Source organism: Ursus arctos, unplaced genomic scaffold (assembly GCF_023065955.2).
Source record: "Ursus arctos isolate Adak ecotype North America unplaced genomic scaffold, UrsArc2.0 scaffold_6, whole genome shotgun sequence".
Taxonomy (NCBI): domain Eukaryota; kingdom Metazoa; phylum Chordata; class Mammalia; order Carnivora; family Ursidae; genus Ursus; species Ursus arctos.
In genome coordinates this window covers 54,100,610-54,112,816 of record NW_026623078.1, presented here as the reverse complement: position 1 = coordinate 54,112,816, position 12,207 = coordinate 54,100,610, and positions in this window count along the sequence as shown.

The window sequence follows — 12,207 nt, the reverse complement described above, 5'->3', positions numbered from 1 at the left end:
GGCCAGATAATATATTTTAAACAATTCAGTTCCCAAGTCATTCGCACCGCAGGAGTCTCACAAACAACATTCTTTAGCCTGTGCGCTGCAGGCCCAGGTGGTCGGTTATGCGGGACAAAGCCCAGAACGCTTATCTCTGGAGAACAGTGTGCTGCGTTTCAGGAGAAGTTCGGGGGCAATTAGAGGGAAAAGAGCATCACAAAAGTAGCTTGGAACCAAGTATCATTACAGGTAATGAAATCCAGCTACCGCAGCGACGAGAAGAGGAGGGAGGGCGGGGCCGCTGATGGGCGTGGCCAAGGTCTAATCAACACCACGCCAGGCACTGTTCTAAGTGCTTCTCAGACCATGAATTCCAAATATGCGATCCCCCCCCCCATTTTTAACACCGATAGCTCACTTGGAGTGACTGCTCTGTGTCCCACACCAGCACCCCATCTTCACAGCAGATCTCCGATATAGATCTGCGCTACTGTCATTCTCATTCCAAGGATGAGGAACCCGAGGCTAAGCTGGACAGCCACAGAGCTAGCAGCTGGGGAGCTGAGATTGGGTAGACATCCCTCCTCCTGAGCCCAGCACATAGCCCGCACTGCAGAACACAAAATATATACTGGTACATATTGTATGTATACTGTGTACGTACACAGCTTTTATAAGAAATGTTAACCTCGGGGCGCCTGCGGGGCTCAGTCGTTAAGCGTCTGCCTTCAGCTCAGGTCATGATCCCAGAGTCCTGGGATGGAGCCCCACATCAGGCTCCTCTGCTCCACTGGGAGCCTGCTTCTGCCTCTCCCACTCCCCCTGCTTGTGTTCCCTCTCTCACCGTGTCTCTCTCTGTCAAATAAATAAAATCTTGAAAGAAAGAAAGAAAGAAAGAAAGAAAGAAAGAAAGAAAGAAAGAAGAAAGAAAGAGAAAGAAAGAAAGAAAGAAAGAAAGAAAGAAAGAAAGAAAGAAAGAAAGAAAGGTTAACCTCTTTTTTTTCAAGAAAAATATGATTTGGGGATTTATTTTTTAAGAGTTGAGCATTGCTCTGCTGATTGGACCGAACCACCCAGGTTCTCTTGTGGATACATGTAGCCATTTTTTGTTTTCATCACAGTACCTAATATCCATATGCTTTAAGGGGGTTGGGGGTGTGGAGAGCAATGCAACATTAAGTCATCCCCTGGGCTAGGCAAGCTCCTCAGTCTTTGGCACCAAGAGGAAAAAGATCTGTTTGACCCTCTGCTCAGCTGACTTCCAACAGAGTTTCTATAAGGTTATTCAAAACCCATCCGCTGGGCCATGTTCCGCATTACCCGACTTATAACTAAATAAAGTTATCATGTTCTACTGGGTATTTTCAGGTATTGTTTTGTTCTTTAATGTTGTGAATTTCCTACTGATAGCCACCATTGGAGGACAAGCAAATTAAAAAAGGAAATGGAGCAGAAAATCCAAGTAATTCTTGACATCTAAAAATACCTCAGGGGCGCCTGGGTGGCACAGCGGTTAAGCGTCTGCCTTCCGCTCAGGGCGTGATCCCGGCGGTGCGGGATCGAGCCCCACATCAGGCTCCTTCGCTAGGAGCCTGCTTCTTCCTCTCCCACTCCCCCTGCTTGTGTTCCCTCTCTCGCTGGCTGTCTCTATCTCTGTCAAATAAATAAATAAAATCTTTAAAAAAAAATACCTCAGAAAAAGTTTGTTAGATGTTTAAAATATAAATTCTGAAAAAAAAATTCTGTAGTATGGTACTGCAAGATTTAATCGAAAAACAACAACAACAGAATATTCTGAGAGCTGTGAATTGCAGCCCTTATCTGATTATCTGTCATGGAGTAAAATGAGATTTGACCTCATCCTCCCTTTATCTACCCAGATCAGTAGCAATATGCTCTTACTTCCACTCTCGCCAGAAGGTCAATGGGGTTTGCCCCCTTTTCTGTAAAGGATTATCACTTGAATCTGTTAAAATGCTTACATATTAAAGGGAGAAAGAGCACAGGTATTTATCAGATATTCTTTCTGTGCCAGGCAATTTGATGTTTTACGTATGCTAGTTATCTCATTTAATCTTTAATGCAAACCCGGTAAGCTCTACTTCATCTTCCTCGACAAAGGAGAAAATTGAGGCTTAAAATCATTAAGAAATCCACCATAAGTCACACAACCAGTCACTGCAGGGTTTGAACCAAAGTCTGTCCAACTCCACAGCCCGTGTCCTTTCCCCTCCATGAGCAGTTCTCAACCCCGCTGACTCCTGCAGAGTCACCTGGGGAGCTTTTTAAAATAACCTGCACCTTGGTCCCACTCCCACCCACGTTATCACAGATCCAAATCTTATGTATGACTAGCGTATGGCACAGTCCTTAACTACGTCAAAAACTTCTTTGACATAGCAAAAGAGCTTAACTTTCAAGTGTATTCACTGCTATTAGAAATGTGATTAGCACTTTTTTCTCCAGCTTGAATCCAGAGGAAGAAACTGAGCACAAAGTCAAGCTTTTTTCTCCAGGTTACCGCAGCGGTAAATGGAGAACTCAGCAGGAGAATGAGAATTTTCAGCCTACTCTGTCATCCCTGGAGCCCTGAGCTCCTGCCGACTGTTGCCCAGCACGGTCCAGTGAATCAATTCTGAAGGACCAGGGGCAAATGCATCTTGAAACTGGGGAAGGTCGATAGCTTCCCAGTGAAAAGTAGAGAATATCTTCAGTGCTGTGTTTCAACACTCATATTTCTGAAAGACTTCATAAAAGTTACAGGAATTATGCCCCAGCTTGTAACTGGAACTTAGCAAGAAGGAAGCAAGCGCTGACAAGTTCTACCAATTTTCCATTCATAGAGTTGAAGGTCGGTTGCAAAAAACCATCATGCATGAGTCCTCAGTGGCAGGAAAGCATGACGTTTCTCACTTGTCATCTTTCTCTCGGAATCTTCCAAAGGTGTCAGGACATCGAAGTCAAATGTCCCTGTGGTGAGAGCGTTCTACAGCATGGAGACACTGGGCAAGGGATCCTTAGAAAAGGAATTATTATGGGGAAGAGGGAAGAGAGACGAGAAGACTCTGTCTGAAAGAACGGAGAACACTCTGCAAGCATCCTGGTTCCTTTGATTGCCTTTTAGCCTAGAGGAGACAAGAACTGTCTGGAAGGGCTTTCTCTTCACGTGGAGTCAAGGCAGGGTTTCCAACTTACGCCTTCTAAACCAAAGGAGTAATCCCATAGGAACCCAGATGAGCCCGTGCCGCCACAGCTCTGCCCTCCCTGCGATGGCAAGCATACTTGTAATGGAATTAATTAATTAATTAGAGAGGGAGAGAAGAGGGGGAGAGGGGGAGAGAAAGAAAGAATCTCAAACAGATTCTGTGCTGACTGCAGAGCCTGATGTGGGGCTTGATCTCACGACCCTCAGACCATGACCTGAGCTGAAATCGAGTTGGACACTTAACCGACTGCACCACCCCGGTGCCCCTCTTTAATGGAATTTAGAGGCCCTTCCATAAAGACAGGAAAATGTAAACTCTGCTCTTTACCGCCTCACTTTCTGGACATGAATGTGAAAACATTTTCACATCATATAATTTATTTCTGTCTTCTGGTAAAAAAAAAAAAATCTGTTTTAGGAGTTACTACATTATATCTCCAGAAAGTGATCTTCGTCATCTGTCCACAAAGTCCCGAGAACATTTAGCTTCTCATTCTCTTCCTAAATCCTGCAAGATCCCAGCGTGGTGCGCCTCTCAAGGGGACCCCGCACAGCCTCCTCTTGTGCTCTTAGTTTCCCTGCATGCTCTTGTTCGAATAGTCAGGTGCAAGCTGAGGTCGGGGGATAAAAACATAGACCAGGAACAGGCCTTGACTTCCTCCTGAAGCGCCTCAGTAGTGCTTTCAGAGCTGGACTTCCGAGAGGCACTCCGTGTTCAGGTCTCAAAAGGACCGTTCTTTCCTGAATTGTCACCTGGAACGTCTTACCTTTCCTGCTGGAATAGTTCCTCTAGGTCTTATGGTCTCCAGGCCAAGTATCCCTGGTTCCTACGATGTCTGGGTCTTCTGCGCAAGAGGCAAACTCTCACAGCTCCCTATCAGTAGTTCCAGTCCCTAGAACCGACGCCTACATGAAGTCTAGGCCACTCACAGGCCTTCAGGTCGCTGTCGGACTGCTGACTGGAAAGGGCAATCACAGGCCGATCAGTACCAGAGAGTCCTGGGTTTAAAAGCTGGCTAAGAACTTCTAACTGTACAACCTTCCCCGAGTTACACAACAAATCTTACACTAAGTTTCCTCATCTATAAAATGAAGATACTAATAACATCCCACAAGATCTCCGACAGTGAGATACGGTCTATGCATGCACGGCACTTCGTAGGCATTTGGAAGTAAAAATTCTTTGCTCCCTTTTCTAAGCTACTATGGCTGGGTGTACATATCTAAATGTTGGGATTTTACAAAGACTAAGCGGAGTCTTTTAAGGAGTTTCCTTATAGTCAGCAATAATAAAGTCTTTATACGCCTGTTTATTTATCTTCTGATTTCCTATGATGTGTTTATCATTTTATATTTTAGCTGTCTGATTCGGCTATGAGATCATGAGGAGCTGGATCTCTGCTTAAAATTCTTTCTAGACCCACAGGACTTAAAAGCACTCAGTAAATGCTTGATAAATGACAAATGAATTCATGACCGCCTAAGTAAGCATCTAGGCCGCGGACTTTGAGAATGCCTCTGTCCCACGAGTGCTCTCAGTCTAATAAACATTGGCTGAGCGTATGGATGCTGAACACGGTGTCTTCTATGGAGCCAAGGCCCTTACTGTAAATTGAAGTGTCCTTATCACTTTACAGACAAGCAAAAGAACATTCATGATATGGATAGATGGGTGCCAGAAGCTCTAGAGAGCGCCCTGGGGCATTCAGGGGAAAGAGAGATTACATTTGGTTAAGGGGATTAAGAAATTTTCATTGAAGAATGAATGATCACTGGCCCTGAGCCTTGGAAGTGAGTGGGATTCCAGCCGCAGGGAGAGAGGATGGTCCAGAGACTTGTGCGGAAGGCAGAGTGTGTGACGGGCATTCGGAGGGCTGCAAGGAGCCGGATCTGAAGCGCCGAGTATGTGCAGGCTGGGTAGAGCTGCAAAGACAAGGAGGGCTTTGAAAGACTGAGAAATCAGCTCTTCCATCAGGCAATGAAAGCTACTGAAAATTTAGAGCAGGCAAGTGTCCGATTTACAGTCTCCCCCCCTTAACCCCGGGGGATATGTTCCCAAACCCCCAATGGATGTCTGACACCGTGCAAAGTAGTGAACCCCATAGACACTACGCTTTTTCCTATACCATATATACCTACGAAAAAGTTTAATTTACAAACTAGGTATAGTAAGAGATTAACAAGAGTAACGGAATGGAACAATCATAACATACTATAATAAAAGTTATCTGAATGTGGTCTCCTCTCTCAAAATCTTACTGTGCTGTATTCACCCTTCTTGTGACGATGCGAGATGATAAAATGCCCACGTGATGAGATGACGTGACCTGAATGACACATGACTCAGGCACTGGGACATAGGGTTAGGCTACTATTGACCTTCTGAGGACAGGTCAAAAGGATTATCTGCTTCCAGAAGTGGTGGACAGTGAAACCACAGACAAGGGAGGACCACGATAATCAATGTTTATTGAGTGTCCTTGTTTACAGATTAGGCGAATGAGGCTCAGGCACATTAAAATACTCGGGGAATTGACGGGGCCGGGGTGGAAATCTACAGCGGTCCCTTCGCAGTCCCGCCGCACCACAGCCACTCCCCGGGAAGATTTCATCGACTAGCAGGGTAGGCTGGGCCGGGGCCAGGGAGACAGACGCTAGATGAGAGGAAATGACTGATGTTTCCTTTACACACATCCAGTGAATGGCTCCCACACATAAAGTGACCTCAAACATAAGATGGTCTATTCCCCCCAAGAGAAGATGCAAAGGGATTTTCTGATCCAAATACAGACACCGGCTAAAGGTGGTAGAAGGAGCCAGAGTCGGAAGTGAATATTCAGTAAGCCAGTCTTATTCAATCTGGATCTTGAGGGCAGTGAAAAATTCCAGAAAGAGGGGCGCCTGGGTGGCTCAGTCGTTACATGGCTGCCTTCAGCTCAGGTCATGATCCCAGAGTCCTGGGATCGAGCCCCACATCGGGCTCCCCGCTCAGCGGGAAGCCTGCTTCTCCCTCTCCCACTCCCCCTCTTGTGTTCCCTCTCTCGCTGCCTGTCTGTCAAATAAATAAGTAAAATATTTTTTAAAAAATTCCAGAAAGATCATTTTGACAGCAGTGTGAAGTCTGGATTCAGGCAAACAGGGAGGCAGAGAGGTAAGGAGAGGTCTGCAGAAACCCAGGAGGTGTGGTGGCCTGGGGGCGAAGGTGGTGGTCCGGAGGCATGCTGGAAAAGACAGGTGGGAAAGACACCTGTCAAGTGTATGAGACAGGGTTCCATGAGAGGCGGAGGGACGGGTCAAAGGCGACTCCAGAGTTTCTGTTTCGAACAGTCTGGTGGAGAGAGGGCCACTGACTGTGAGATGTAAGGTACACTGATGAGGACACATTTACAGAGCTAGGGAGTGGCATTAGGAAGGGAGAGATAAAGGCAAAGGATGGGAGAGAAAGGACGTGACCAAAATAGAAGCGGAAGAGTCAGGAGGGGTTGCTGAGTTGCGCAAGAGGCTGGGCTCTGGGGACTTCATTTTCTCCCATGCCTCCCCCACCAGCTTAGATTTCAACATTGTGTGAAGGGTTAATCCCGTGGTACCATTCAGGAGGATTCTCTTTCCTGTCCTGATTATTCCAGAAGGAGCAGGAAAACATGGTAATCACCACTCATAATTTCCTCTCAGGAAAAGCTAAATCTCCTTCAAAATGAACATGATATTTCATTGACATAGAACAAAAACTGAACAGAATGGAAACAATCTTCCTTCAAAGAATAAACGGTCACTGACTATAATCACTCCAGTCTCAACTGCTATTGCCAAAGGAGAACATGGCAGAGATCATTGGTCTGGGAGTGGGATGATCAAGTTGTCCCGGGTTGCCTGGGACTGCCATGGGTTTAGCCCTGAGAGTCTCCCATCCCAGAATCCTTCAGCGTCACCCTAGCCAGAAATTAGCCTCGGATCCTAATCCTGATTCTATTGCTGATTGGCTGTGAAAACCTGGCACACAGCTTTTCTAAGCAGAGTTTTCTCATCCATAAAATGAGAGGAATGGCTTCTCTTTGTACATTTCCCCCCCAGGTGAGTTCATTCAGTCCCATGAATTTAAACATCGTGTATTGCTGATGTGATACTGTGACAATGTGAAATACATACTTGGTCTTCATCCCCTGTCCTGGCTCAGAGCTGCCGAAACCCTTGGAATTTCCTAAGTGATAGGAGCCATAAAAGCGTCTTTTGTTATGTTAATGAGGTGACTTTTGGAAAGCACTTAGTGATGTGGGGAACAAAGGCAGAAGAAAAATTACTGAATTTCCTTCCTTCTTATAGCCCATTGACGAGTCCTTGAAACAGGCAGAGCGACTCTCTGGGAGCCCAGCTGCCTCGGTGGTGACACTTTGTTAAGGGCAAAGGCAATCTGTAGCCCAACCATCCAGAATCCTGTGAGTCTACTTTAAACATCTAGAAATTCCTTTGGAAGCTCCCTTTTTCTCTACGCCACCCCCTCCCCCCAAGATACATGTTAGGAATCATCCTCCAAGCATATGACCCATGGATATACATCTGAGGGGTCTCAAGACTAAGGGTTTACTGAACAGTAATAAACGACCTTTCCCAACAATAGCTAGCCCCGCCAGGGTCCTAGAAACCTTGTTTCCAAAAATACCTTAGAGGTTTGCTCTGTCCCTATCCCCCTCCCAACTTGAAAGTATATAATCACCACCTCCCACGACCCCAGTGCAGCTCTTTCTGCCCGCGGGTCCTGTCCCCGTGCTTTAACAAAACTACCTCTCTGCACCAAAGATGTCTCAAGAATTCTTTCTTGGCCATCTGTCCTAAACCCTAACACCTTTCCTACATCACCTAGGTAACTTGAAAATGGGGATTGGGAACCAACTGTGTGATCAGATCATTGGAACTTTCAGTCTCACTCCCTCACCCCTACCTCTGGGAGGGGGAGGGACTGGAGATTGGGTTCAATCCCCCATGGCCGATGTTTTCATCAATCATGCCTATGTAATGAACCCTCCACAGAAACCCAAAGGATGGGTTCAGAGCTGCCGGGTTGGTGAAAATGTGGAGATCTGAAGAGAGAGGCACCCTTGGAGAGGGTGGGAGCCCTACGCCCTTTCCCCACACCTTACCTATGTATGCATTGCTTCCCTCTGGCTGTTCCCGATGCAACCAGAACATAGTGAGTGAAATGTTTCTCTGAGTTCTGTGAGCAGCTCTAGCAAATGAATAGATCCCAGGGATTGGGTCATGGGAACCTCTGATCTATAGCACAGGTGACAACCTGGACTTCTGATTGGCATCTGAAGCGGGGTGGGGGGACAGTCTGGTGCAACTGAATTAACCTGAATTCTTCGGGGAGATAATGTCAGAATTGAGTTGGATTGTGGAATACCCATATGGTGTCCAAGACTTGCTTGGTGGTGTGAGAAAAACGCCACGTATTGGATCAAAGGACTCCAAACCGGTACCGCCGGGTCTGACCATCTCGCCTCACCTCCAGCTACAGACTTGAATTTCCACTGCTACTCGACATCCTCGCTGGGTAACGGCCCGCAGACGCTGCGCGGCTCAAACTGAACTCTTGACTCTCTCCCAAAACTTCCTCTAATTTCTGTTTCTCAGTAAATAACCAGCCAATTGCTTGAACTAGAAACCTAGGAATCATCTTTGATTTCCTCACTTGTTCCCTGTCTCCGTTCTAAGCCAAAAAGCAAGTTCTGTGGCTCAACCTTTAAAATGTCTCCCAAATTCATCTACTTCTCCAAACAGTAGCCAGAGGGCCTTGTGAAAATAAAACTCCAACTCCTTGCTACGGCTCGTGAGCGCTCCCGATCCGGCCTCCGCCCCTCGCCCCTCTCTCCCTTGGCTCCGGCCACACTGGCCTTTCCGAGCCCCAGCTGCACTCAGAGCCCTTGTACTTGCTTGTCGCTCTGCCTGGGCTCCTCTCTGCCCAGACGGCAGCTTTGTGCCACTGGCTCCTTCTAGCCACTCAGGTCTCGGCTCAAATGTCCCCTCTGCAAAGGCCAGCTCTGCCCACCCACCCTGTGCCAGGGCAGATGCTGTCCAGGGGAGCCAGAGCTGGGCCTGAGCCATGCGGACTCCTGCCCAGAAGGACAGCCTGGGGGTGATGGGCTTCAACAGAGTGAGACGATATGGAGTGGGTCCCCAGAACCAGGGCCAATAGCCACAGGCCTCCAGCCCAGGAGATGCAGCTGGAGAGGTCCCTCAAGGGGGTTTATGAGAACACAGGAAATGCCCAGAAAACAAAACAAAAACACCAAAGAAGCAAAAATAAGAGCTTTAAGTATTAGAAACCTTGAGAGCTGGAAGCAAACCCCCCCTTTTTTTAAAGATTTATTTATTTATTTATTTATTTATTTGATCGAGAGACAGAGAGAGAGAGAGAGAGAGAGAAACTCCAAGCAGGCTTGGAGCCTGACACGGGGCTCGATCTCACAATCCTGAGATCAGGGCCTGAGCCAAAACCAAGAGTCAGACGCTTCAACCACCCACACCACCCAGATGTCCCTGAAAGCAAACTTCGAACTGCAAAATAAGAGGGCTCGATTCCATTCCCCCTCATCCTTTGGCAAACTCTGGAATGGAGGAGAGAAGAGGTGAGCAAATAAGGGACAGGAGCTGACCTGGCCTTCTGCCCCATGGCTGGTCAGCCACTTCCTCCAGGCCCTCCCGGCAGCCTCCAACTGCCAGCCCAGCGGGGAGAAGGCTTACCTTTGAGTGAAGACTGATGTCACTGTTGATAACTTCCCTGGGACTTGCCATTCCGATTTCTGAATTGAGAGCATGTTTGCGACTCCCAGTGAGCACGGGCTTTCTGTTATCTAGGACCCAGAAAAGTCTCAGGGCTGCTGTAGGTGGCAAGGGAAAACCCTCCCTTTTAGGAGACGTTTTTAAGAGACAGAGACAACAATAAAGCCATATTGGGATCCCATCACAGGAGCTGTGTGGCCTTACAGCGACAAGTAGCCCAGCCTGGAGCTGGCTTCTGTCTGAATCCCAGGCCTTTGGCCGAGGCTGTAAAACGGGATCCGGGCTATGGTAGTAAGTGTGGGGTTCCCGGAGTCTCTTCCACTTGGTCTTCTTTGTCCAGAGGCTTTTCTGCATCTTGATTTTACTCAAGAATTAGGTGAATTGTCACTATTCTTTGTCTTTCAGGGATGTCAAATAAAGCTGTTCTAGAAGGATCTTTTCTTTAAAAGAATTTAATTTTCCGTGTCCACGTAAGTGATCTCTTTGGATGTACATGTTTACTTGGGCCTTTCCTGAGTCTGACAGCCAGGAAGAAAGCTGAAAGGTCTTAAACAGAGGAGGAGAATCAAACCGGCCTACCCTGGGCCTGCAGGGGACATCGCCAGCTTTGTCACACATGCTGGAGCTGAGCATTCTCCCTCCCCAGAGAACAGCATTGCATCTTTGATACCAGGCTCCAGACATTTTATTGGTGCAAAACAAATATGCGAGAATCCCCAATCCGCTGCCAGGCAGCTCCTCACCAGACTCCTTTACAACTAAAATCCTGTCTCACTTGCTAGTTACCGGTTTAAGTCCAGAGAGCTTGCAAATGGAATCTCAGACCGCTTTAAAGGGAAACACCGAGGCCCTACAACCTAAAGCCAAGGAAGCCAATTTCCTTCTGCATTATTCCAAGTCAGTGCTTCTGCCGGGAGCCAAGGACATGTTCCTTAGGAAGATTTCTTGAAGGTGGCTGCTTTCCTCATCCCATGGTGCCCAAGGTACATTTTGTATTGAATAATGACCAAGAAAGAATTCACTGAAAATTTAAGTAAACAGGCTTTTATGTGGGCAATTAGAATTGCAATTCGAGAGGCACAGCTTCAGGAAACCTGACTCCTGTTCCAAAGAAGACAAAGAGGGGGCAGAGTTAGAAAGAGGTCATGCGAGCAGCTCTCACTTAGATCCTCTGTGAAAAACGGGGATTGAAACTATGGTGCGGGATTGGTTGGGTTAATATGCAAATAAGGGAATGAAACTTGTCAAATCACGTGGGCTGTTTTCAAAGTGAGGAATGCGAATGAGTCAGGTGTCATGGTGAGGAGGGAGTTAGGTCCTTGCCAAGGGCTTGCAGCTGGCAAAAAGTTCATAGTTTCTCTGATGAGGACGTACATAAATTCTTCCTCCCTTATGGCCTCCCAAACCTATTTCAAGGAGATTCTCTCAGCTAGGCTTGCTAGCTCCACTTTGAAATCTCCTTTATAATAAGAAGTGCTTATCTTGAAAAAAGATACACTTGTGGTAAGTTAGAGGATACAATGTGCTCAAATAACGACCCTGCTCTCTGGTATGTTCACCCTCGAGCTGAGTTTTATATACCAGGCCTTGCCCATGTCCTGGGAATCCCAGGGTTGTAGCACAGGTCAACATTAATAACCTTGTGTTTATCTTCATATGCAGAGCACTGTGCTAAGTGCTTTACAGATCCTTACCAAATCTCCCTGCTACCATGGGATACCAGTTAGCCTCATTTTATAAATGCGCAAACCAGAGCATAAAGTAGTTAAATGACTTGCCCAAGGTCACAAAGCTAGTAAGTGGTGAAATTGGGATTCGAACCCAGGGATTTGGATTTAATATCCCCTCGCAGAGTTTTGGAGACACTAATTCTGTCTGTAATCTGCTAAGCCAGTAGTTCTCAGCCCTGGCTGTGCATGAGAACATTCTAGGGAATTTTGAAACCTCTTCCCATGCAGATTTGCACCCTAGACAAATTAAACCAGAATCTCTGGGGGTGGGACCCAGGCATACACTGTTTGGAAAGCTCCCCGGGTGATTCCACTGTGCAGACATACTGCAAACCATCCGTGCCAAGCAATCCTAATTCTTTCCACCTGCTAACTTTGTCTTTTAGCTAGGAAAAATTTCTATTCCCTTTTGTTCCTTTACACAAGCAGTGACTGAGAGGCCCCTGCGGCCCGGTGCTACCATCTGCAGGCTACCCTTCTGCCTGAGGACCCAGCTGTCTCAGGCCGTCGCCT